General features: G+C 38.1%; 1 protein-coding gene across 1 annotated transcript in view; it reads right to left on the reverse strand.

Annotated features, from left to right (window-relative positions):
* The window catches only part of WDR72 (WD repeat domain 72), a 2,139,079-nt gene that overhangs the window by 1,143,190 nt on the left and 971,081 nt on the right, over nucleotides 1-24,808 (reverse strand). The gene's annotated exons all lie outside the window — the stretch shown is intronic.

The following is a 24,808-nucleotide window of genomic DNA, read 5'->3' on the forward strand; positions in this document are numbered from 1 at the left end:
TGTTCTGTAAAATCTGACATTTCTACAAAAAATGTCTCACTTTGGACATAAAAACAGACAAAAAAAAAAATAAAGTAATTGTGCACAGTAATAAAGCTAAGTCTTAAGATGCCAAAAACCCTCTTGCTAACCTAAGGAAGGAACTCTGGACCTTGGACAAATCAGCCAAAGTCAGATGTGAGGTAAAAATAGCTACCCATTTGAAAGATAACCATGAGGATTTCCCTAATTATGTTAAAATTCTTAGAAACAAAGCACAGCACTGTGCAGAGCTAGTAGTAAATGTCATATATTCACACCACCCAGAGGACATAGCCAGTCTGGTAGATGACAAATTTAGCACAAATTTCACCCCTCTCCTCTACAATATTTTCAGATCGCATACATACACCAACACCCTGCTCAAGTCTCCCAAGACCAAGTTATCAAGGTGCTATCTAAACCCCAAAATACTATGTCTGCCTACTGATCACACTGAAACATGCCATTTCTGATTCCCAACAGACACTAGTCAAAATCAGACTTAAAACAGTCTTCACTCTAGATCAGTGGAGGACAGCAACAATCATCCCCTTACACAAAGACGGGCCTTCAATAGATCTGGGTAATTATAGACCCGTAAGCCTGACCAGTCTCATCTGTAAGTTATATGAGAGTCATTACAGAATTATTAAATAAGGATACAGGTATCCAAACAACTGTTGGCCCAACCCAGTTCTGATTTGTCAGGGCAGTTCCTGCCTACTTAATCTAGCTTACCTCTTCAAAAATGTACCACATCAGTGGATGATGGCAAAATAGTAGACACTGCATACTTAGACCTTGTAAAGGCATTTTTTACCATCCCACACTCAAACTCTTGTAGCCAAATGTTAATTTAAGTCATTTAATAGCAAATTGGATCACAGATACAAGTCAAAAAGTTAAGCTGGTCAGCTCTACCTTCTCCATATGACCTGTCCTTGGGCCACTCCTCTTTATTATTTGTTTGGAGGTCAGAGCTAAAGTTAATTAATCAGTTTGTGGCTACGTTTGCAGATAATTGTAAAGTGGTGGCATCATAAATTATCCAGAGGATGCCAAGATCCTCCAAGAGGCCCTGTCTCAAACAACTATCTGTTATCAAAACCATGGAGTATAACTAAAGGCCAAGAAGTGTATAGCCATATCCTTGGCAAGTATGACTCTCCTAGGACACTGACAATGCACCTCTGAAAATCAGCCCAGTAGTTGGGATCTGGGAATCAATGTTGATAATAAACTGTCCTTTGTTCAGAATGTATCCATTTCTGTATGGAAGTCTGTCCATCTTATATCGATGGGTATTGCATCCATATCCAAGGATGTAATCATTTATTGAACTTGGTACTCATTAAGGCAATCACTGAGTATTATGTCCCTTTTGGTATGTATACAAGCACTTGCTGCAACTGTGATAACCACAATGATTTCTCATAAACAAAAAAAATGCCTAAATCATAAAAACTATGCAGACTGTCTCAAATCCTTGTCTATTTACTCAGTATCATGCAGACTACTGACAGATAACCTCAGTCACACATACAGAGCTTCAGCAGTTCCTTTTCTGTCAGACCTATTATAGATTTATAAGTCTAACAGTGCCATAAGCAGCTACTCGAGGGATGTCAATCTCTTTTGCAGAATAAATAGAACATGCTGGAGGTATAGGTAAGTAACGCAAAGAATATCTCTTTATTATACCATGACCCCCCCAAAACGTGCACGCTGATTGGCCAGCGTGCACATTGTAAATCGAGTTATACTAATGGAAAAAGGTCCGGTCGCCCGGACTTTTTTCCATTAGTATAACTCTACTTTTAAAACACTGTCTCGCTATGTTAAATGGGTTTAACATAGCGAGACAGCTTTAAAATAAGCAACGGAGATCTCCGTTGCTTATTTTAAAGCTGTCTCGCTATGCTAAACCCATTTAACATAGCGAGACAGGTTTTTAAAAAAAAGCAACAGAGAAAGCAAGATCTCCGTTGCTTCTTTTACTGTTTCGCTATATTAAATGGGTTTAACATAGTGAGACGGTTTTAAAATAAGCAACGGACATTTCCGTTGCTTATTTTAAAGCTGTCTCGCTATGTTAAACCCATTTAACATAGCGAAACAGTAAAAAAAAAAAGCAACGGAGATCTTGCTTTCTCCGTTGCTTTTGCCACAACTCTGATGTACCGCGCAGCGCAGTACATCAGAACTGCCGGATGCGAGACATCTGCGGAAGGGCAGTAAACAGGCATTATACTATGCCATTATTTAAGAAAAGTAATAGTTTCTTTTCTTAAATAATGTCATGGTATAATAGCAATAACCCACTTCTGGGTGTGGGTATTGCTGTATTTACCCACGGTTGGCTTTGTTTGGTCCCTCGGGCTTCGCCCTCGGGACCAAACCACGCCAACCGTGGGTAAATCCAGCATTACCCACACCCAGGCGTGGGTTATTGTTATATTGAACCGTCTTCCACTACCATAAATCACTGTACTTATCTTGCTCTATTCAAACATAATTTGGCAGAATGGATGGGTAACCACAAATTTACCCTTTAGTTTTGCACTCCTGTCCCTAATGTATAGGGGGAAACATACAAATTTCCCAACATATCCCTGTTCATTCCATCTCGGGGTTATTTGTATGTAAAATATAAGGGCTAAAAAGTACTAGAGGAATGGAAGGCTAGGCACCTAAAAATCATCACAGATCAATAGTGTAGTAAGACCCTTTAAACCCATGACTCTCTAATGCCAGGAAAACGTTTGTGTCTACTCATCCAATCATCAAGACTAGTCTTAAAGTTATCCAAGCTAGTGCTTTATTTGACCTACAGTGGTAACTTATTCCATAGGCTGGGAATACAGTAAAGATTTATTCCCTAGTGTGTGTGTAATTGTAGACTTGTTGATTTTAAGAAGAAATAGGAAGTTAAATAGAACTATACCTTTCATGACCTTAAAGGAATGCAAAGGCCACCTTAGTTAATAGGTGACTGAGTAAAAGTAGAGCTCTGCCTGTCTGTCAGGAAGTTAATGGATTTGAGGTATTTATTTTATTTATTTAAAATTGGTTTGCAGGGTGAAGTACTTGTCAGAAAGGACTAATTTGAGTCTCAGCCTGGGAATACACAGAAAGTCAGAAGTATATTTAGTAAAAAAAATGAGTAAACAATGACTATGCACATCTATATCTAAAATAACATTCTCAGCAAATAAAAAATGTAAAGAGCCCGGTCTTCTTGGATAAAAACCTCTGAGACCTTTCCAGTTGAGTAATATGATTTGATTTGCACATAACATATGAGGCCTGTATTTGATAATGGGCCAGATATGAAAAAACTACAGCACTGTAATTACTTGCTTGGATTTTGAGGATATTCCCTTGGAAATCAACTTGGTCAGAAAGAAGAATTTCCTGTGCTGGAAACAAAATGACTGAAAGAGAGACAGTTGTCCACATTAGCTCTCATTCTCAGGTTTCTTATAAGAATTTCTGTCTGAAGAAGCATTTTGCTAAACACTGCTACACTATACATTTTGTCGTTTAGCTTGAAACTATTTTCATTATCATTGGATGGTGCAGTGGCATAGCGGTTGTGTTATTGCCTCACAGCAAACGGTTCTCTGGTTTGATTCTTGACTGGGGTGCCTTCTGTGCATGTCATTCATGTGGGTTTTCACCGGGTGCTCGGGTTTCCTCACATGCTACAAAGACATGCAATTGGAGCTTTTCTCCCTGGGCCTCCACTAAAAATTTGCGTGTTCCAAGTCGGACTTTCCTGGTAAACAAATGTTAAAGACATTTTCAGTTCACCAGGTATAGACATATTCCAGCCACCGATAGAACTGTTTAGTTTCAGTAGATGAGTAGATACGATCACCCATTTTGCAGCTATCAGCAAACTTGGTCAACACACCTGTAAGACATTGGTATGGATGTCTGAAGATAAATGGCAAATAGGAGAGTGTCCATCACCAAACTTTGTTGTCCACTACTAGTTAAAACTTGGAACATGTCGGATAATCCACTTTGCAATCTAATGGACAATGCATGGGTATATGTTCAGTTTATCTAATTTTTCAGTAATACCCCATGATGGATAATATCAAAAGTCTTAGCCACCTTAAGGTTAACAGTATGCACTGAGTGACTGTTGCCCTCAGTCACTGTAACCTTGTCAAAACTTATTAGGTTCAGGATCTGCCCTTTCCAAAACCAACTTAACTGAGGTCAAGGTAAGTTAAGCTGCTTACATCTACATAAATAAGTACTGCTATGATATGTTCCCTGGCTTTGAACTTAAGGCTGATAAGGCTGATGGGCCTGTAATTACCCGGGTTCATAGATGGGTCCCCTTGTGTACTGGAGTCAAACTGGATCTTCTCCAGTTATCAGGAACAAACTCCGTGGATGGATTGAGGTTGAACAGTTTAAGAAGAGGCTCAGTTAATACATACTTTGCACTGGTGAGAAAGCAGACCAGTATATTCTCTGGTCCCATGGAAATGCTATTGTTAGCTTTGACAGTGATTCTAGAAATTGTTCCAAAGTGCTCTCAGTACTGAGTGGAACAACAGTGTGGGTAGGTGGGGTAAAGCCAGCAACAAATGTATCTGATAAGATAAATACTTGAGATCATAATGTATAATATTTAAGCAATAACCCACGTCTGGGTATGGGTAATGCTAGATTTTTGTTGGTGTGGCCAAACAAAGCCAACCGTGGGTAAATCTAGCATTACCCATACCTAGACATGGGTTATTGGTATTATACAATAACATTATTTAAGAAAAAAATACTTACTTTTCTTAAATAATGTCTTTGTATAACGGCGGCGTACTGTCCTTCAGCCACTGGACATCTCATAGCTGATTTAGCTGATGTACTGCGTATGCGTTTGGGACTTGCGTTCCTATGCATACCCAGTACATCAGTGCTTGGGGAAAGTAAGCAATGGAGAAAAGATCTCTGTTACTCTGTTTTTCTTTTTTTTTTTTTTTTAATTAAAAAAAAAAAAAAAGTTTGGAGCAGTAAGGAGAGAGACTCAATAGAGGAAATACAAGGGGAAATTAGGTACGTGCCTTTAATTTTAAATAACATACCTGATTTTCCTCATATTTTCTCCATACTGTCTCTCATATGACAGGAGTCCGGACTACATATTTATTTATTTTTTAAAACAACTGTAAAAATAAAAACTGACAGAATATATCAACAGAAAAAAGTCCGGGTGACTGGACCTTTTTCCTTTGGTATAGTCTGGGATTTACAATGGGCACGCTGGTTGAGCTGGCCAATCAGCGTGCTCGATTTAGAATATTAATTGCCAGTCATTGTATAATTGTGGATAATCTCACTGCATTCTTGGATAGTATTCTTTAAATTTTTTGACACAACTGAAAACAATTTGCATTTTCCTTTGGTATCAGTAGCAGCCTTAATCTCATTCTCCACATTTTTAATAGTGCTCTTAAATTTTATACTTATATGTCTCAGTGTGATTTTGAGATGGGAAGAGGAGGATTTCATAAAATGCTATGTTATTTTCCTTCTTTCTTGCCAGTTTATTAATACAGGAGTTCTGCTAGACAGCATAATTCCCGAATTTGCCATTAGATTTAGGGCAGATTGGTACAAGCTTTTTTATGCAGGTATTTAGATGCTCTAAAAGTCAAAGGTCAATGCAGCTGCTCTCTCATCTGGTTCCTTGTGGGTGTTTTTGATAATTGTTCCTTGGTCTTCAAAAAACTGAAGTAAGTTTGTCCTAAAGAAGTCCCTAATGATGGCTTTATTTGGTGGTGATGTGGTATCACTAGGCCTGACAGAAATATGCAGTTTGTAGTCAGATTTAACCAAGGATGATGAGATATGTGCCTGGATCCTGTGGTAGACATGTTGTTACGTACCAGCCTACGATATTAGAACTGCTAATGGGAAGTTTTATAACTTCTTCCAGTGTACTGATATTAACAAAATCTAGGAGATGTTGAACATGTCAATTTTAGCGGTACAAGTGTGTCAATCAATGTTTATGTGATTAATATTTAACTCCTAGATTATGTTAATTTCCATGATCTGAGGGGGACATTGATGAGGATCTAGAAACAGCAGTGGAGTAATAGTTGTATTTGTTAAGGGAGCTCTAGATATGTAAGAACATTAATCTAGGACTGTGGGTAATTTGATGTTTCTGACAAATACAGGTACCTTCCCCAATACCATGTCACAGTAACTACACAAAAATGAACACGTCTGAGAAGAATGAGGGCCTCAAGTTCTAGCATCTTTCTAATTTATATTCCAACCACTGGGGACATCCACTTTGGCAATTTCTGAATTTGAGTTTGAAATTGTCATGTTGAAATATCCATTAGGGAGCCTTTGCCCAAAAAGGTATTTCAGGGGCAGCAAAGGTTTTATCAAGTATACAGAAACACTGGTATGAGATGTGTAAACCATCACTGGCAAACCAGGAAATCTCACCTACTATTTCATGTCAGGCCAGTGCATACTGGATCCCCTTAGAATGACAATAGCAATGTATCCAGTTGTTAAAGCCAATTATCTTGACTTGGTATGTAACCATCAGTGTTGGTAAAGGCAGGTTACTACCCAAGACTAGTGCCTTTCCTGCCTCTGATACATGCATAGTAAGTTCCCACAGTTCTTTAAACATGTTTCACCAGGTGGCAGGCCTCGTGTCATTAATTCCCCTGTGGGCCACCACACTTGTGACATAAAAGTAAATAACTAAACAAATATGTATGGAAAGGAACATGCAGCAAGTAATTTATTACATTTAAGGTTTGGCGGGCATTTCAACAGGTTGGATTGAAATGGTTTGTTTCTATTGTTTTTTAATTTTACTGATGTGTTACATCATGTTACTTACTAAATAACGTACAGGCCCTGAAGATTGTTTTGTCTTTTATGAAACGACTGGAAAATATTACTTCTAAACAACAATGCAGTATAATACAAGTAGTTTAAATGACAGTGGACTATACCACCCAGCTAAATGAGCCACTAATGATCTTAATTTTGTAAATCTGTATCTGATCCTATCAGTCTCCATTTGTCTCCTGTGTGACTCTGACTTAACCACTCAGCAGTGTTCTGTACAACTGGATTAATGAACTATGCAAATAAACCCTGTCTTTTAGTAATCAGATATACTAGCAAAAATGGGGGGTATAACTACAGTAGCAACCTACCATAGCTTAGGTAAAAATATGTATTCATCACTTTGGTGAATGAAACTTAATCTGTGCATGTTCAATGTGTTGAAATGACATGGAACATTAAGTTTAGCATAAACATGTAAGATTCAGCATTTTACATTGCCTGCCTTATTCTGAGAGACTTAGATATACATTTTCTCACCCTGTATATACTGCACAGACTATACTGCAAAACAAACTACATTCCCAGGTTGAGAAGCTGTGCAGTTTTACTACTATACTTAAAAGTTACTTATTTTGAGTATAACTCCTATACTTATTAGATAATTTACAGTTACATACATCACTTAATGAGGAGATCACGAAATTTCTTATTATCTAGAAAAGCTACAGACACTAAGAGATTCAGAGACTGGTTACAGAAGCAGGTAGAGGAAACAGACAGATCACCCTCTCCCACCTTTGAGTGGGACACCGTTAAAGCTAATCTGTTGCAATGAATCAAAACCTGGTAAATATCAGTATGAAAATCTACTCTTTTTGCTGGGGTACAGATGGATAACTTGGGAATCACACACACATTAAAATTGGTCCCTAAAACAGAGAGTATAGACTGACGTAGATCTTAAAACTAGTGTTGCTTTTGAAAACCTTAAAATAGTATTTTATGCCTAAAAGCCTAGACTGCTGTGAATGCTTTTCAGAAGAATTAAAATAAATACTCTCTAAAGTCCAAACTAGACTCATGTTACAACAAAATTGCTAAGTTTGTAACTAATGCCTCCTACTCATCCTACCACTGCTTATCATTACGCAACCTAAAATGGCTTGAACTCCCCAACTATCTCACCTTTATCCAACTAACTACAGCTCACAAACTCATTCATAATCCATCCATGTGCCCTGCTGTATCTTCTATACTTACTTTATACCATCCTAACAGACAACTCCGATCCAAGAACCAGCTGCTTGTAAATGTAAAGAAACCAAAACTTCCAGCTGGCCAGATGCTTTACTCCTTTACCAACACAAACCTTTGGAGCTCCGTCCCCCCAACACTTAGATCCACCTACTCAGTAACCCTCTTCAAGGTATCTCTAAAACAACACCTCTCATCATCTTGGTTGTGCACACGTGCTAACACCACATCTCATATAACCTAACTTCAACCATCACAACTATTCTCACCCCCACTATATTACTCTGGTGTCCTACTTTCACATCCACCTGTCTTTTTACTTACGCAGCCTCTCCATCATGTCTGCTTCCCTCGTCTACTAACCCTCGTTGTCCTACCATTGATCCCTCCTGCCTACTTCCTTCACTTCCTAACCCTTATAGACCTACCATTGAACCATCCGAGACATTCAGGTACTCTCACAGCCTACCTTAATATCATACCACCACTTCTATCTGCAACAATATCCCCTGACTTTACTGATTCCTGCAACAGGACTCATATAGCCTGGCACTCAGCTATTACACCTCCTAAACGTGTGAAAAGTTTAAGTACCTAGTCTCTAATTAAATCCTATATCTGCTTTGCACCCACTGCATGAAGTGTCTTATATAAATTTTGCTAGCAGAAAACTACTCATATGGAATGTTTTCATGTATATACTCTGTATTGCTTGTATAACATCTTTGATTCGAGAATGATTACTTATGTACTGTTTTTTTTTTTTTACCAATTGTATAAGCTGCCAATAATATGTACTAAATGTCTTTATTAATGTAAATTCTGTATTGTATGTGAAATGTCTTATATGTGGAGCTTTTCTCCCCGGGACTCCACTGAAAATGGGCACTTTTGGTCCAGCTGGACCATCCTGGTAAACAAATGCAAATAAATAAATAAATAAACAAATAGAAATGTGAGACACAGACCTGCTGCACTATTCATTCTACTGGGGTACAGATGGATAACTTGGGAATCACACATTAAAACTGGTCCCTAAAACAGAGAGTATAGGCTGATGTAGATCTAGTACTGCTTTTGAAAAACTTAAAATACAACTTTTATGCCTAAATGCCTAGACTGCTGTGAATGCTTTCCAGATTAATTAAAATAAATACCATAAGGCAGGTTACTGTTAAGCTTTGAACCCAAAGATAACTAAACATTTACACTCTACAGATCAAATACCTGGGGGCTTTCACCAACTTTGATAAAAGGTTACTACACATGCATATTACATGGATCAGATATTGGAATTTGCTGTCAGTTATATTGATCTCAATTCCTCAGCTTTCAGTGCAGCAGATAATATTGCAGACCTGAAGATTTTACCCAAGAGCAAGTTCAAACCTTCCTGCTCCCACTGGAAAACAGATTAATAAGGTGTTTCCGTAGATAATGAACTACATTAGTTCCTAAGGAATTCTTCTAGAAAAGTATAACCTAACCCCATCCCACACATTAAACATGTTAATGACTACAGTAAAGGCAGTATTAACTCATTTTTTAACCATTGGGAAAAACAGCTATTACCACCTTAATAATGAATCCATAAAAAGGTCATAGCTTATGGGAATCTGTTTGGACTAGTCACGCTTCTAAACACAAATGAGACAATTTTGGTGTTTGAGGAAAGTTTGGCATAATGGTTAAATTCTTTTCCTCAAAGATACAAGGAAGAGAGTTTAATTCTGACATCTAATTATTTGCTAGGCTTGTAATATTCTGCAGACTGATGGTCTACTACTTACCTCCAAACCTATGAACATCCAAGAGTATTCTTCATATTTGGTTGATGGGTTGGCATAATGGTTATGGTGTTTACTTCCAGACATATGGTGCATGATTTATGTCCCCCATTCATGTGAAGCAGAGTTCCTCCCTATCCCTATTTAAGTGCAACTTGGATCATGGATAGGTCATCAGAAATTCACTCCTGGGCTGGTGCCTTTGTCTCTGTTGGACACAGGAAGTCAGTAAATCACTCCCTATATAAATCAAATTTGAGGCTCACATTTGGTTGGACACCTAGGCTTATAAGGGCCTTAGTGGTCATTAGCCTAGTATACAACTATGAACCTGGCTAGGAAAATGAAATGGTGTTCATTTATCTAATCACCAGTGATCTCACTAAAGTACATTTGACCAAACTGACTGCCTTTCAGGTTTGTCAACCTTTAAGGGAGTTATAATAGTTATAAAGATACTGACTTCCTCGTTAAGGTAAAGGGTTTTGCCCAACCAGATCTAGAACATATTTCTTTGGAAGCCCATTTGGTCTATCTGGTCTGTCACTCTCAACTGACCAAACTTTAACAGGATTGTGTGTTATTAGGTGACACGCATCCAGATGAACCATTTGAAGCTCTACTTTATACAGATTGATCAATGTAGCTCCATCTAAGGAAAAGACCTTGTGAAATGACGGAGCTAAAGTATCAGTTCCATAGATAGTAATAATATTTAAGAAATGTGCATTGATTGAATTAAGTAATTGGCTTGTCTATCCTGTGAGAGGGTGTTGGTGGGCTCTTATGTAATGAACACCACTTGCGGAATGCCTCAGATTGCAACTTCTGCACTGGAAACATGGGGGGAGGACATTACCCTGATAAGAGTGGTATGCATTTTATCTGGAGGGTACAGTGTTTAGAACCATGCATTTGCTGAGGCTCAGCATAACAGACACAACACTATATTTTTTGTCCAACTATTGAAAGCATTCAGATAATTTCACAACCTTTGATTTATGAAGACTGCAATCCCTAGAGCTCAAGTCCCTCTTCTAGTATAATACAATGCTAATATTATGGGCTAATTGGAGATAGGAGCTTGTTTGCAGAGGGCAAGGTCAGTGGGCAGTGACAGTACAGAAGGCCAAAAGCAGTTAAGTATTAAGACCCAAAATGTCTGTATGTACTTCATACATCTCCACATCTAAAGTGATCTGAGACTACCAGTACTCATGTTAACAAGGCTGATGATAACTCTCTGCTGGTTGCCACGATAACCATTACCTTGAGCTCTGCACTGCAGGATTCTTGAATATGAGAGAAATCCTTAAAAACTGGAAACTGAAGCAGTTTTTAACTTTACTTGTTCAGTTTAAATGCATTTCTCACATCTAAACGGTTCAATCTGCACTACAAGGTTCTTAAATATGAGGAAAATTCCTTACAACTGGAAAGTAAAGCAAGTTTTAGCTTTACTGGTTTAGTTTAAATGCATTTCTGACATCTGAATGCAGAATGTTGCAAATTTAATACTGTGTTAAAATGCATTGTATCAATAATGCTCTGTGAGGTCTGCCCTTGATATGCTATAGGCACAGTGTACTCAAGGCAATTCATGCAAGCAGCAGTGTAGTCACCAAGCTGAAAGCAGCACATTTGGCACTATAATAAGGAAAAAATAGATAAATCAGGGATCAGGGTCAAAGCTGAATATAATGAGGGGCAAATGCTCCAGATGAATTACAGCAGCACTGTTTACGTGATTGTAGGAGAATTTATAAAGACTAAGAAGCCAGCATCTGCAATGCTTAAAATGGTTTACTGAATGTAATGATAACCAAGTTGTCACAAAAGCACAGCTCTTTTGAGGGGTACAAAAAAATGAAGAAATTTAGGAATGTATGAGATGCACTGGTACAGTGATTAGCATTGTTGCCTCACAGCAACAGGATCTCTGAGTCTATTCATGGCTGGGTGCTTTCTGTGTGGAGTCTGCATGTCCTCAATGCGTTCATATGGGTTTCCTCCCACATTCCAAAGACATGCATCTGGAATGTTTCTCCCTGGGCCTCTGCTGAAAATGGGCTCTACCCCAGTTGGACTTTCCCAGTAAACAAATAATAAATACATTTTCATCAGACGAATTAATAGTTTTTGAACAGCTAAGCCTGCTTTATTGCTTTTGATAATGCTCTTCTCTTTGAATAAGTTTTGAAAATAATCATTGGATGACTGTCACAGTGGAGTAATCAAATTCCTTGATTTTTAACTACTTCTTCTATAATGATACATGCCTACTTTTAAACACTCTGCATAATATTGTCTGCACTTTTGCATATATGTTGATACCTTGCACTGTGTGTGTGTGTGTGTGTGTGTGTGTGTGTGTGTGTGTGTGTGTGTGTGTGTGTGTGTGTGTGTGTGTGTGTGTGTGTGTGTGTGTGTGTGTGTGTGTGTGTGTGTGTGTGTGTGTGTGTGTGTGTGTGTGTGTGTGTGTGTGTGTGTGTGTGTGTGTGTGTGTGTGTGTGTGTGTGTGTGTGTGTGTGTGTGTGTGTGTGTGTGTGTGTGTATGTGTGTGTTTATTTTGTATGCATGAGTTTTTCTCAAAGGGACTTTGATAAAGGGGTAACTAAACTTGGTCAGCAGTGGCACTACCCTCTATCAATGATCAGAAATAAAATAAATAAAACTGTACTGTAAATTGTTAGCTACAGATCTTTCCACTAAATTAGCTTTCTTAGGTGTCTGTTCATTAGTTCTAGACTGATATAATCAACTCTAGGAAGTACAGGCAGTAATCTGGGAACAGCAGGCCTTTACCAAACTACTCCTGGTGAATATCAGCGATACTGAAAATGGGAAACACCATATAACTTACCACTGTGGATACAGACAATATGAGTTATAAAAGTGCACAGCTTTTACCACTCTAATGGGAGAGGGCCTAGGGAGGGAAAGAATCTTGAGACCCTAAGCTCTCCTAGTCTATCGAGACATGAGCAGGCATGATGCCATGATAAGGGAAAGGAGAGGAAAGGGGTACAGGATATAAGAGGTACCCCAACCTAGCCTATGGATGTTCATAGAAAAAAGAGGGGAAGGTGGAAAGGACACATATTGAAACAGTGATTTACCCAAACATCTACTGCTATGGTAACTGCATACAGAAATGTACTATGTTATTCATATGGATTGCTATTGCATTAGTACTATCAGAATGATTCCCAGACCTTACAGAGCATGGAAGACGGATGTGTTAATTTACACACTGACTGAAAAAGGCCATGTCAAATGTCTCTGGCAACCCAGTCCCAAACCCCAGAGACTATCTCCAGCCTACAGTGTTTGGAAAGGGTATTGGGTTTTCTGTCCACTGGATAGCTTGGTTATTCACTCCACCAAAGAAATCTACAGTGAATCCTTGTCCTATGGGATATAATATAGCCTTATAACTTTAACTGTGGTATGAATAATCAAAGGAAAAGTGGAGACCCAGCCATTAAGAAAACATCTGTTTAGATGTTCGGGTGGGGTGGTGGTGCAGTGGCAGCATTGTTGCCTCACAGTCAGAGGTTCTCTGGTCAATTCTTGGCTGGACTGACTTCTATGCAGAATCTGCATGTTCTACCTGTGTTTGTGTGGGTTTTCTCTGGGTACTCCGGTTTCCTTCCAGGTTGCAACAACATGAGTCTGGTGTGCTTCCCCCTGGGCCTCCACTGAAAATTGCCTTTGTTCCAAGTCAAACTTTTCCGGTAAACAAATGTTAAATAAATAAAAATAAATATTTATTTCTCATTCTCTTTGTTGCAAAGGATCAGCTTAATAAGCACATCTAAGGAGCATAGAATTCTCTCTCCCTTCTTCTGTTGGTTCAAAAAAAATGTCTGGCAGTTGCATGGCCTGATTAAGGGAAAACATGGTCATCATCTTGGACAAGAATGGCTGGTTTATATGCTGACCTCAGATTTGTGGAGCACAGACAATGAGCTTGCAGCTCAGGTATTTCATGTTTGATGTGAAAATAAGCAGAAGGGCAGCATTTCAAGCCCAAAAAATTCAGGTGTCCCCAGCCAACTGGTTCAAATGCAGGTAATATGAGCTTGTCCATCACCTATCTCTGGTTCCATGGATGAAGAATTACATTTTTAGTTGGTCTCTTTTGTAGAACTCCTTTTCAGAAACTGCTTGACATGTTGCCAGGATTATTTATTGGACCCACATGTATTTTATGAAATGTTGCTGTTTCATTGAGAACTAGACTAACCTGATTTTTATTCTAGAGGGGGTAGGAGGGATTAGGGAGGGCTGGGGTGGAGAGATGGAGTGGGGAGAAGTTCATAGTAGTCAAGGCTGCCCTATTTTCAGTGTGTGGCTCTGAGAACTCCCAGACATACCATTCTTACCTCCCTGGCACCTCTTTTTTGTACTGGTCTTTTGTCTTTTGCCTATTTACCCTTGCCTTTGCTGCAGTAGCAAGGCCATGTCTCGGTAGGATAATCTTGTCACATGTCAGAATGTGTGTTATAAAAGCTGTTTTTCTGACTGCATGGTCTAATACCTCTCCTCCAGCCTTTTGAAGACATCTGCAGTAGGTGTCCCAAAGAGCAGATTCTTATCAAGTGTGCATTTAGGAACTGTACCTTGACATCCCCCGTCAGGGGCCGAAGCCTTACCCAGGCATGTCTTCTGATAAAAGACCTTCATGACTGCTGCCCCAGATATTGCATCCACAACATCATATCCACATTTAATGGAGTGTGTAGCCATCTCTTCAATAGCCTGGGTAAACTCCAGAACTTTTGGACATAGGTCTCCATTAGACACTTCCCTATCTGTTCTTTCCCTCAATTTGCTGTGAACTTTGGCCTGGTATTAAATCATATGCGTCTGACAACTGAGTGCTTGAAAGACAGGGCAACAGTTGACTATATATCTTCTTCTCAAAGTATTTAAGGACTTTGATCTTCTGGTCAGCGGGATAATTATTAGGAATTAGAACTAACTTAGACCCCCTTTGTGGATCCTTTTCTGGATCCAAAGACACCACTGCTAAATCAGTTGTATTATTTTTGTGCAAACATTTGTGAGGCTCCTGAACCCAATAAAACTTATCAGACTTCTTTGAGCAGGGGCATGGGAGTCTGGCTTTAAGGTAGCAAGGAAGACATCCTAAAATGTCCAAGGACTGGAGGTATTACCACATGTTTGGTGACATCCAAGCCTAGGAGGTTACTAGGTATCAGATGCCTCTTTGGCATCCTGTTTAAAAGTTTTCCATAATGCTTTCAAAGTGTGTCATGAAATGAGATCTCCAATGAGGGAGACACAAAGCATATGCTGTCTTCAGTGTCTGTATCATACCCTGAGAGAGAAGACATCTAAAAACCATAAGCCTGGTATTTCTCTTAGCTACCTAGCAGATGATTGCTTCTTCCCTTGGATAGAAAGGTCTCCAGACACTAACAGTCTGCATCTGGTTGCAGATTCTGTTAGAACTTTAGAGAATGTTGATTCAGAGAGAAGAGAGAGTATTGAGTGTTTACCTGTCAACTAAGGCTCAGCTAAGTGCATGAATCTCATCTTGGCAGATGTTCTGTGTTTGCACTTTCAGAGTGTCTTTGTTGAGGTTGCTACCTAAGAGGTCTGGACCACAAAATAAATATCCCAAACCTCCACCATCCTGACATGGACATCTTCCCTAATTAACACTTGAGGTGGTAATATACTTCCCTTTGAACAGAATGAAACAGACACTGGGCATAGTTACCTGTAAGGGGCTATCTAGACCTACTTCTCTGTAAATGCCTTTGGCATAGAAGGATGTGCCTTGGTCTGAAGACATGGTGGCCTCCACAGAAACAATGCCAGAGGCCTCTGATAAATCACTCATGTGGACTAAGGGCTTTAAAGGTGCCTTACTGGACTCAACATCATCAAGCCAGATCTGGATATCAGGGGCTAACAGTGACTCCACAGTGTCCCTTTTCTTGTCTTTAAAAGGCTTCTCCTTCCTTTTTCTGATGATATATCCCAGATCAGTGACAAACTAACTGTCAATATGGCAACATGGACTTTTCCAGAATGCTTTAAAGGGAATGCTCCCTTCTACTAAAATTCTTGCCACTGAATCCCTTTCAGATGTTGACTTTAAAGGTATTATGATCACAAATTGCACACTGAGTATGGTAATCCTTGTGAAAGATTTGCCTTATTGTGCACATTTATTAGCATTTTTCTGAAGAGGTATGCCCCTAAAACAGAATAGTTGCCAGATCTCCCTTTAATCAGTACAAAAATAAATGCAATCAAATAGTGGACAGAAAATAGCTTCCCTAATCGGGTACTTACTTGTACTAAGAACAAGCAATATGACTTGTGTGTTTTACTGTATCAAGAAAGTTGTAAACCTGGCACAGACTAATGCCCACTTTATCTAGAGTCATGCTAACATGCCATTGGGTGCGCATACAAATGGCCCAGAGGAAAAAGGATTTGTACACTCTGGAAGATGGGTCAGGCATTGAGCCTTCTGTGACAAAAGTCACAGTAGTTAGAACTGTTGCTAGAGTTATCCACACATGATAGCATGATTAGACAGGTACTGGTCTGTTTTCAGTCTGCACAGGGATCACTAATGTTCTGTTCATAGTGCAGTCCACACAGGGACTCTCCATCTTTTTTTTTCCTGCTTTTTGCTGGAAAGCATTGCAGCACTTAGCATAGGCCAACAAACTATTGATTATTGGGGGTGATTTTTGTTTAATTCCAGACTACAGTCTTGATAGACGTCTCTACAGGAGAGTGTTAGGAAAGGATTGTACTATGACATGTGGAGGCCTACCCAACATTTGCATTTCTCACCCATGGAGGGTCCTGCCATAGCAGACTAGACTACTGATTATCATCTGCAACATTTCTTCACACAGTCTATTGTATTAGCCCAGTAGGATTTTTTCTATCTGAGCAAGAGGGTGTTTTAATGACACTTCAGTTGGGTGATTACCTGCATAGCTATAAATGTTGAGGTTAAACTCCTTAATTAATACTAAATCTGAGGTCAAGAAAAGATTACAAGTAACTATAGAAAATTATCTTTCTCAATACGCTGTAGTTAGTATGCCTGTATTTTTAAGAAGTAAGAGTCTAAAATGCAAGTGTAAGGCCATATGTACTTTTGCCAAAGCACAGCATCTGACAAAAATAGAGATGGCAGGCCTAAGGGATTAGATGAAGAGGCAGGTATTCAATTTCATGTGTGCAAATGCTCTAAATAAGAAACAAATATATTTTATGACATTATGAAGAATCAAAGTGGATCTAGGATTGGCTGTAAAGGAGAAGTCACACTCACTCCTCCATCGGCAGCTGCACAAGACTGGACCCATGAATGTACACATTAGGTACTTAGCTCAGCCAATCATTTGCACAGTCTTAGCACAGCCAGTCATTAGCTCAGACAATCATTATCTCAGACAGTTGTTTTAGCCTGATTCGAGCTTTCATTTTCAGTCTTCATCTTCTTCAGCTTAGATAATGAAATACTGCCAGCCTTGTAGTCCCAATCAGAAGAAAGGAAGACACTGAAGTAGCCAGGCATCCCCTGCAGGCAAAGTCCTAAGTTATGAAGGGATAAGAGGTGAGCTATACAAGGAGATCTCAATTCCTGCCATGTTTTATGCCATCTTTAATGAAGGTGTTTTGAGCTGTCAATCATGATGACTCACACTGTATTATGTCTCAAGCTGATTAAGAACGTATAACAAATACTTAATTATAGGTTTGCATGACTGATTATTACAGAAGTCAAGGTCTATGTAAAGATCTCACCTTCTAGATGTAGGTGTGATTCCCTTTATAATCCCCCCTAACAGCGCAGGTTTGACCATTACATAATGAATCTTGACTGATTCTGCTCTGACTGTGGTAGTGCTGCTGAAGTTTGAGAAAACATTTCACTGTACTGCATGAGCTGTTTAAAGAAGAATTCAGTTTCTGTTTTTCTTTTTCCTGTGGTAATACTAGCTGCTAAGACTCTGTAAAGCAGTACTATTGCCTAAGAATATCTCAGAATTATTTAGCCCTTTCCGTGTACAAAGGTACAGGAAAAGACATGAAATTCCTACTGCTGTTGAGGACGTAATCTGGTGTGCCAGATGGATGTCTGAGGTGATAATATGAAGTCTTATAAAAACTCTTCAGCAAAGGTTTTTATGTTTTGTACGTGATTGCCTGGGCTTCTGCAATGTTATCTTTGGAGCCCTTGTCCTTCATAATATCCCGTTTTGCTTCTGTGACCTGTTACACCTAAATGTTAGTGCACCGGACACTAAGCTATTCCCTTTTTTATCAGGATGCCTTGAATTTACAGAGCCCTTGATCTACCCTCCCTTATGCAAGGAGTCTAATCCCCCCCTGATATTGTGGGATTGTTTTGCACATCTCTGTGCATTTGACACTAGAGATTAATTACAGCACCCTGGCATCCTTAGTTTTTAAAGGTTTATTTCTAAAAAAGGATGTTCTTCCCCAGAATAGCAGAATCAGCATTATAAAGCTGTTTCCATGTTGTTAGTCACATTCCCGGGCAAGGAAAACTCAAAAATTAGTTGTCCATTTCATTTGGGATGGCAGATGTAGGTCACTACCTTAGGTCTACAGTTGGGAGACATTACTGCACTTGTGGCTGCTTTCACCCAGAAGCATACCATGATGGTTCACAGCCCACCTCCTCAATGGGTTAATATGAAATCCCCCCAATGTCAAGCTGAGCCCCCAGACCAACAACCAGGTTCCTTTCTGGGTCTATCACAGGTCTTCAGTGATGGCTCACTCTAGACTGCACTTTTTAGACTTTCAGACTGATGAGGAAAGCTGAGCGGAAATACATTCAATTCAGAGCACTGCAGCATGAAATCATCCTCGGCAAAGTATTGGTAGATGCAGGATTCACTGGGTAAGGTGGTTATTCAAAGGAATTGCACTTCATTTCTGATCTGATTTAGTATGCAGAGTGGAAAGTTTCCTTTTGGCTTCTTTGACTATATGAAGCATGCTTGATTTGGTTAAGAGACAGTGTAGAGACATCCACAGATACAGCATGCATGTCTTTTTAGTCTCCTACAATACAGCCTGCCAGAAGACTCTAACTCAATTTCTGACTTGCTCTTTGCCCAGCAGGAAACTAGGGCTTAAAAGCTAACAATAAAGCCACAGATATTCTCTTGTTCTTTGTTGATTGAAAGAAATTGGTAGAAACCATCAATATGCTTTGCCAGAGATATGTGTTAACCAGTGTTGGCTCCACCCAAGAGAGAGATTTTTAAGTCATTATTTACCTATCTATTAATTTATTTGCAAACTTATTTAATTACCGTAAAATAATAAGCATAGCATTTTACATAACAATCAGACAAGAAAATAAACATCACTCAAAGATTAAGGTAGACAAAATGAAACATATATAAAAGGCTAAACCCATATATAAAAAAAGCTATATTAAAAAGGGTGTTAAAGTTTAATGCAGCAAAACTGCTTGGATTAAGATTCACTTATCTAAACAAGGTTACATTGTAAAGACTTTCTAAAGGCAGTTTCTGTGTTGCTATCCCTACTCAGAGAATGCAGCTGGTTCCAACAAACATAGTACCAGATATGCAAAAGATAAGCACCTAGACCACTCAAACTGTGCCCTCAGAACAACTAGCCACTTCTCTTGTGATGACCTCAAGGTCCTGGACAGATCATAGGACTCAAACAGCTCTTCTTTCATGTTAGAAGGTCCTGGATCATCTTTGGCAGTATACTTCTTTAAGAGATTTGAAATAGTCTCCTAGCAGTTACTGGAATCTAGTGCAAATCCCACAGCAGGAGAGTGACATGGCAGCTATGAGAGTAGCCCATTAACAGCTTCACTGCATAATTCTGCACAGTCTGAATGCAGACAAGCCAGATTACCATCAGAAAGCCTAAGATAGACAGCACTGCAGAAATTTGAGTGAGACCGTATAAATGCATGCATTAATACAGAAAAATTTGTACAGGATACAAATCTCTGGATCTGTGCCATAGATTTTACATAGAAATAACTCATCTTGTAAACAGGTAACACACATGGCCCTTCAGTGTAAGCTTATCATTTTGAGCACGAAGATTATGTATGACATAAATTACAATCAACACCCCACTGTAATGGGGTATGGATATGTAGGCTGCAGAGTGGCATATAACAGGATATCTTCTTAGATGTGTTAAGTTTCAAATGGTTTGCAGATAATCAAATGGGAATAATTTCCAAACAATTTTCTGTTGACAGTAAAATCTGGTATTAGGTCCTGAGAGATGGAGAACTAAAACTGAATGTCATCAGCATAACTTTGACAAGAAGCTCTTCTCCTTCTTAATGTCTTCCTTAGGAACATCAAATAAACAGTGAATACTAACGGCGCCAGGACTGAATCCTGTGGCACCTCACACTGTAGACATTGACTGCTGGATGAATTTAACACAGGCAGCCAGGAGTTGGGGATTGGCATAATGGTTAAGGTGATCACCTCACAGACACAAGGTACAGAATCTGATTTGTATCTCTGAATGGAAATTGTATATTCTTACAATCTTAAAATGACCTGAAAGGACAGCTACCCTAGTACTTACCTATGAAGCTACATAAGCATCCCAAAAGGTAGGAGAAAAAACAGTCAACGACTAGCCCATAGAATCCACAATAGATCTTAAGGTACTTAATCAATATCCCATCATCCAGTTCACCGAATGCTGCTGTGAAATCAAGGAGGATCAAGAAGAAGTATAACCACTGATGCTGAGTATCAAGCCCTCACTTATAACTCAAAACGGTCTGTCTTATTACCATGCTGAGATCTAAATCCAGACTCCTATGGGTAAAAGACATCAGGAGATGACAAACAGAAGTACACCTGCATGAAAATTACCTTTGCTATAACCTTACCTAATAAAGGATTGTTAGAGATTGGGTGGCAATTCTTCATGGAGTTAATTTTAAAGAAGACTTTTTGAAGGTGGGGGTAAACAAGGCCTCCTTTAGGGCAGTTGGAAAAAAAATTGAAGCAAAATTAATAACTACTCTAACAACTTCCAGGTAAGGTTGTACTAACCTGGCAGGGAATAGATCAAGTCACATTAGGTAGTACACAAGGAAGAAACTGTAGTTTTGGTGAACTTGTGTCACTAGTTTTAAGTTAGTCAAAACTAACTCTGGCAACCTGATATGCTTGCCTTTTACCCACTTGTCTGCATCACTCAGAGCTTGTGGTCAAACCAACATTCATAATGAGAGAAGATAATGGATGTATAAGAAATGGTGCCACATCGTCAAGTATACCTAGCATGGTGCTCTCGTGTGCTACAACAAGCTACTTGGTGTCACAAGCACTGTCTACCATAAAGAACTGGTCAGGTATGGATAACACAATGCCACTAGTTATATTGCCTAACCCTATACAATTTACTTGTGTCTAACTGGTTGACATCATTAGTAAAAAAGCACCAACATACATCAGGTAATGATAAATGAAACACTTCTCACCAAAAGAATTATTATAATGTTCGCAAACCTTTTAGAAATCTTCATACTGAAATATACAGAGATTTTTTTTAAAGCTTAACTTTATTTACTCATATGAAAATAAACTAGCACTTTGGCACAACTGCCTTCCAGATTTCTAAATAAAAACATAAAGTAGTCTATCTAAGGAAGATGAGAAAAATACTGACCAATGAAAACAAGACATGATCAAACCACCAATGAGACCAACCACCTTAAAAAACATGCTTGAATGAATTATTACAATATGTATTTTAAATTCAATTCATTATTCATTCAATTTGGAAACAAAGTATTTAATGAAAAAAAACTTGTTCCTCAACATGTAACAATATCTGCTGATTACCTAGATGCAGATTTACATCTGGACACCTATACAACAGGGAAATCTTAATTCCCTCTGGTCAGAATCATGACTCCGGCAGAACCTAACCTGCCTTGAGGAGTGACCAACATAAAATTTAACACCTCAGGGTATGCACTGTATTCACCTGATAACTCCTAACTCACAAAGGATAAATCCCCTGTCCACTGACACAACGATGAATGTTATCATTCCAGCAGGGACAGATTGAGCATCTCTCATTTTCAATGTCAGTGACCTAGCAGGGAAACAAATGAGAATGATCAACTGGTTAATTAGGGAGAGACAATTACCTTAGGATGTTGTGGGAGATGTCTTTAGAATATATTTTAATTTTGTGTTCCCAGTCAACATCTAACTCACCAAGGATAATTTGGGCAAACCCAGAAATCAAATAGGCAGCCGATAGGAACTATTAAAATTTGTATCAATGTCTGGTAACCTCAGAGTTAGTTATGTGAGGTGGGGGCTACAAGGGGCACAGCTCCATAACTGGGGGTATGAGGAAGTGCCACTGTCCTGTATTAAAATAAAAATATTCAGTCTTCTGTATTTGATCAAATGGGTTTCAAAGAATCCAACATAACTTAGAGTGTTTCTATCAGTATCACTACTGAGATTTCTTTGTTGGTCTGTAATACATGGAAACATTTCTATGTATGTGCATTATATATCATCATAACATACCATGCTGTACTCTTAAGAAAGAAGTCATTAAAACATATTAGTGTGAAGATAAATTATCTAATTAACTATTTTTCTAAAGCACACTATGTAGCCATATCTCTGGACTTGATTATAGATGTGATAGCTGCCATCTGCCAGTGTCCGACCAGTTTATTTATTTATTTATATATATTTTTTGGTTTGTTTATTGATCTCTGCTAACTAATTTCAAGCTCAATCCAGGTGCAAAAGCTTGAGAAAATTACAAAAAAAAACAAAAAAAAAACAAAGTGCATGAAAACTATATACAGAAAGAAAACAATAATAAATGCAATGAAAATACAGTGCACAGTAAATCAAATCACATATTAGATTTATAGCTAAATAAAGTATTTAATGGAAATATGTCAATTAACTGAAAATACAAATAGGGTTTATAACTAAACAATAAAACAACAATGGCTAAGAATTACACTTGTATTATATCAAAAGAGGAAAAAGAAGAAAGAGAAGAAGAAATTTTATTTATCAGTCAAAAAACTAGAAAAATGTGCATAGTGATGAAGTTAATAAAGGTGCCGAGTATATAACTGAAGATGGAGAGACTGAATTGGGTAGATATAGTTGTGAAAAATATTTACATTTAACAGCTTTTATGCAGTTGCTTTATTAAAATTTTTACAGCAAATTCAGTAGGAAGAGTGAGGGACTTCCCAGACTTTGGACACTAAGACAAAGTAATTATAGTGTTTATAGGTAGTTACTAGACATGCAGTCTAGGAAACCATTGAGGATTGTAGCTCAAATTCCAAATTGCTCCAAAGCACTGTCTAGTTTACTGATATACTTAAGGTCAATGCATTAAGCAAATGATGATGGAAAGATTCAAATCCTGCACTCTTGGCACAAGAAGAAGCTCATTACCAAGTTAGCTCATCTAGTACCCACTGACATTTCTGATATGGCAATTTGGTGCCCATCAATTCTATATTAAAGAGTTAAAAATGATTTTAATGAGCATTTGAACTGCTGGGACCATGTTAATCAACTTTTTAGTTCTTTTATTTAAATCACAGATTGGTATGAGTGTCAGGTCTAACTTTTTCCCATCAAAGAAACTGTTTCTTGGAATTTTTAAATGAGAATTTGCAAATCACCTTCATACACAAACTACATTTAATACTATATTTAAGGAAAGTGGTGAAAAAATTAAAAAAAATATGTTATCATTTGAAAAAAGTGAACAATTTGAATGTCTTATATTGAAAAAAACAGTTTTGAACATCCATTTATTTTACCAATGTGTTTTTCAATGCTGATATCAACTTATTTTTATTATACAGCTTCTATAATATAACATGATTAATTTTATACATTTTTGCACCATGACAAGTGCCTCCCCCACATAAAAACAATGCAACAATCTTTATTTTTTCTTTATCAGTGCTTCATACCTCTATGTTTTGTTGGTCACTCATTTAAACAATATTGCTGTATTTACTCCAGTGCAAGTCAACTGGGAGAAATGAGGTATGATTGTTCACACCTAGACTGTATTCCTTTATAACTTCTCTTAATCTTCTGCCCCCATTTCAGCTACTCCAGTTTTCACACCACCTAATAAGCATTCACTAACTCTCAAGATCAAGGTACCTTTTTGCCATTTGTGGTTCTACTCAGCATTTAATGAAGCTGTGTTTCACATTCCTTTTCCCCAGTGAGCCTTGTCATTTCCAAAGTTGTAAGTTATTTATAATGAGTATGTTTTTCATTCTGAGACTTCTATTAAGTGGTTAACTTAAAATCCCCCAATAGAAGTTGCAAGAAATCTTTATTTAACAAAATCTGCTGGTATAATTTTAGTTTGTATCCTCAACTGATGAAACCAAACCACAGGTCCACAGAACACCACCAACTTTTGTTCAAACAATTTATTGAGCACTTTCGTCAGCAAGCACAGCTGACTTCATCAGAATACAAACACCATTTGTTTGGCTCACTTTAAATACCAAATTTGAATACATAATTAATCACGTGAATTAATAGAACTATTTGACTTAAAACCACAGTACATAAATATACAAAATCGTTAAAACTAACAAATGTATACAAAATCAATGACTATCTATATAAAAATCTTAATAGTGAATATCAGTAGCAAAATAAATTAAATTAATATTCAGTTCATCCAAAATGCATCCGTAACTTCAAAAAGCTATTAAAACTAATACTGTCATTGAGGCCAGGGGGACAAGTGGCGTTAAGTTTAATTTGCCCCCATAATTCCTTAAAATTAAGGTAATC

This window comes from Protopterus annectens, chromosome 7.part1 (assembly GCF_019279795.1).
Source record: "Protopterus annectens isolate FY-2018-M chromosome 7.part1, PAN1.0, whole genome shotgun sequence".
Lineage (NCBI taxonomy): Eukaryota > Metazoa > Chordata > Ceratodontiformes > Protopteridae > Protopterus > Protopterus annectens.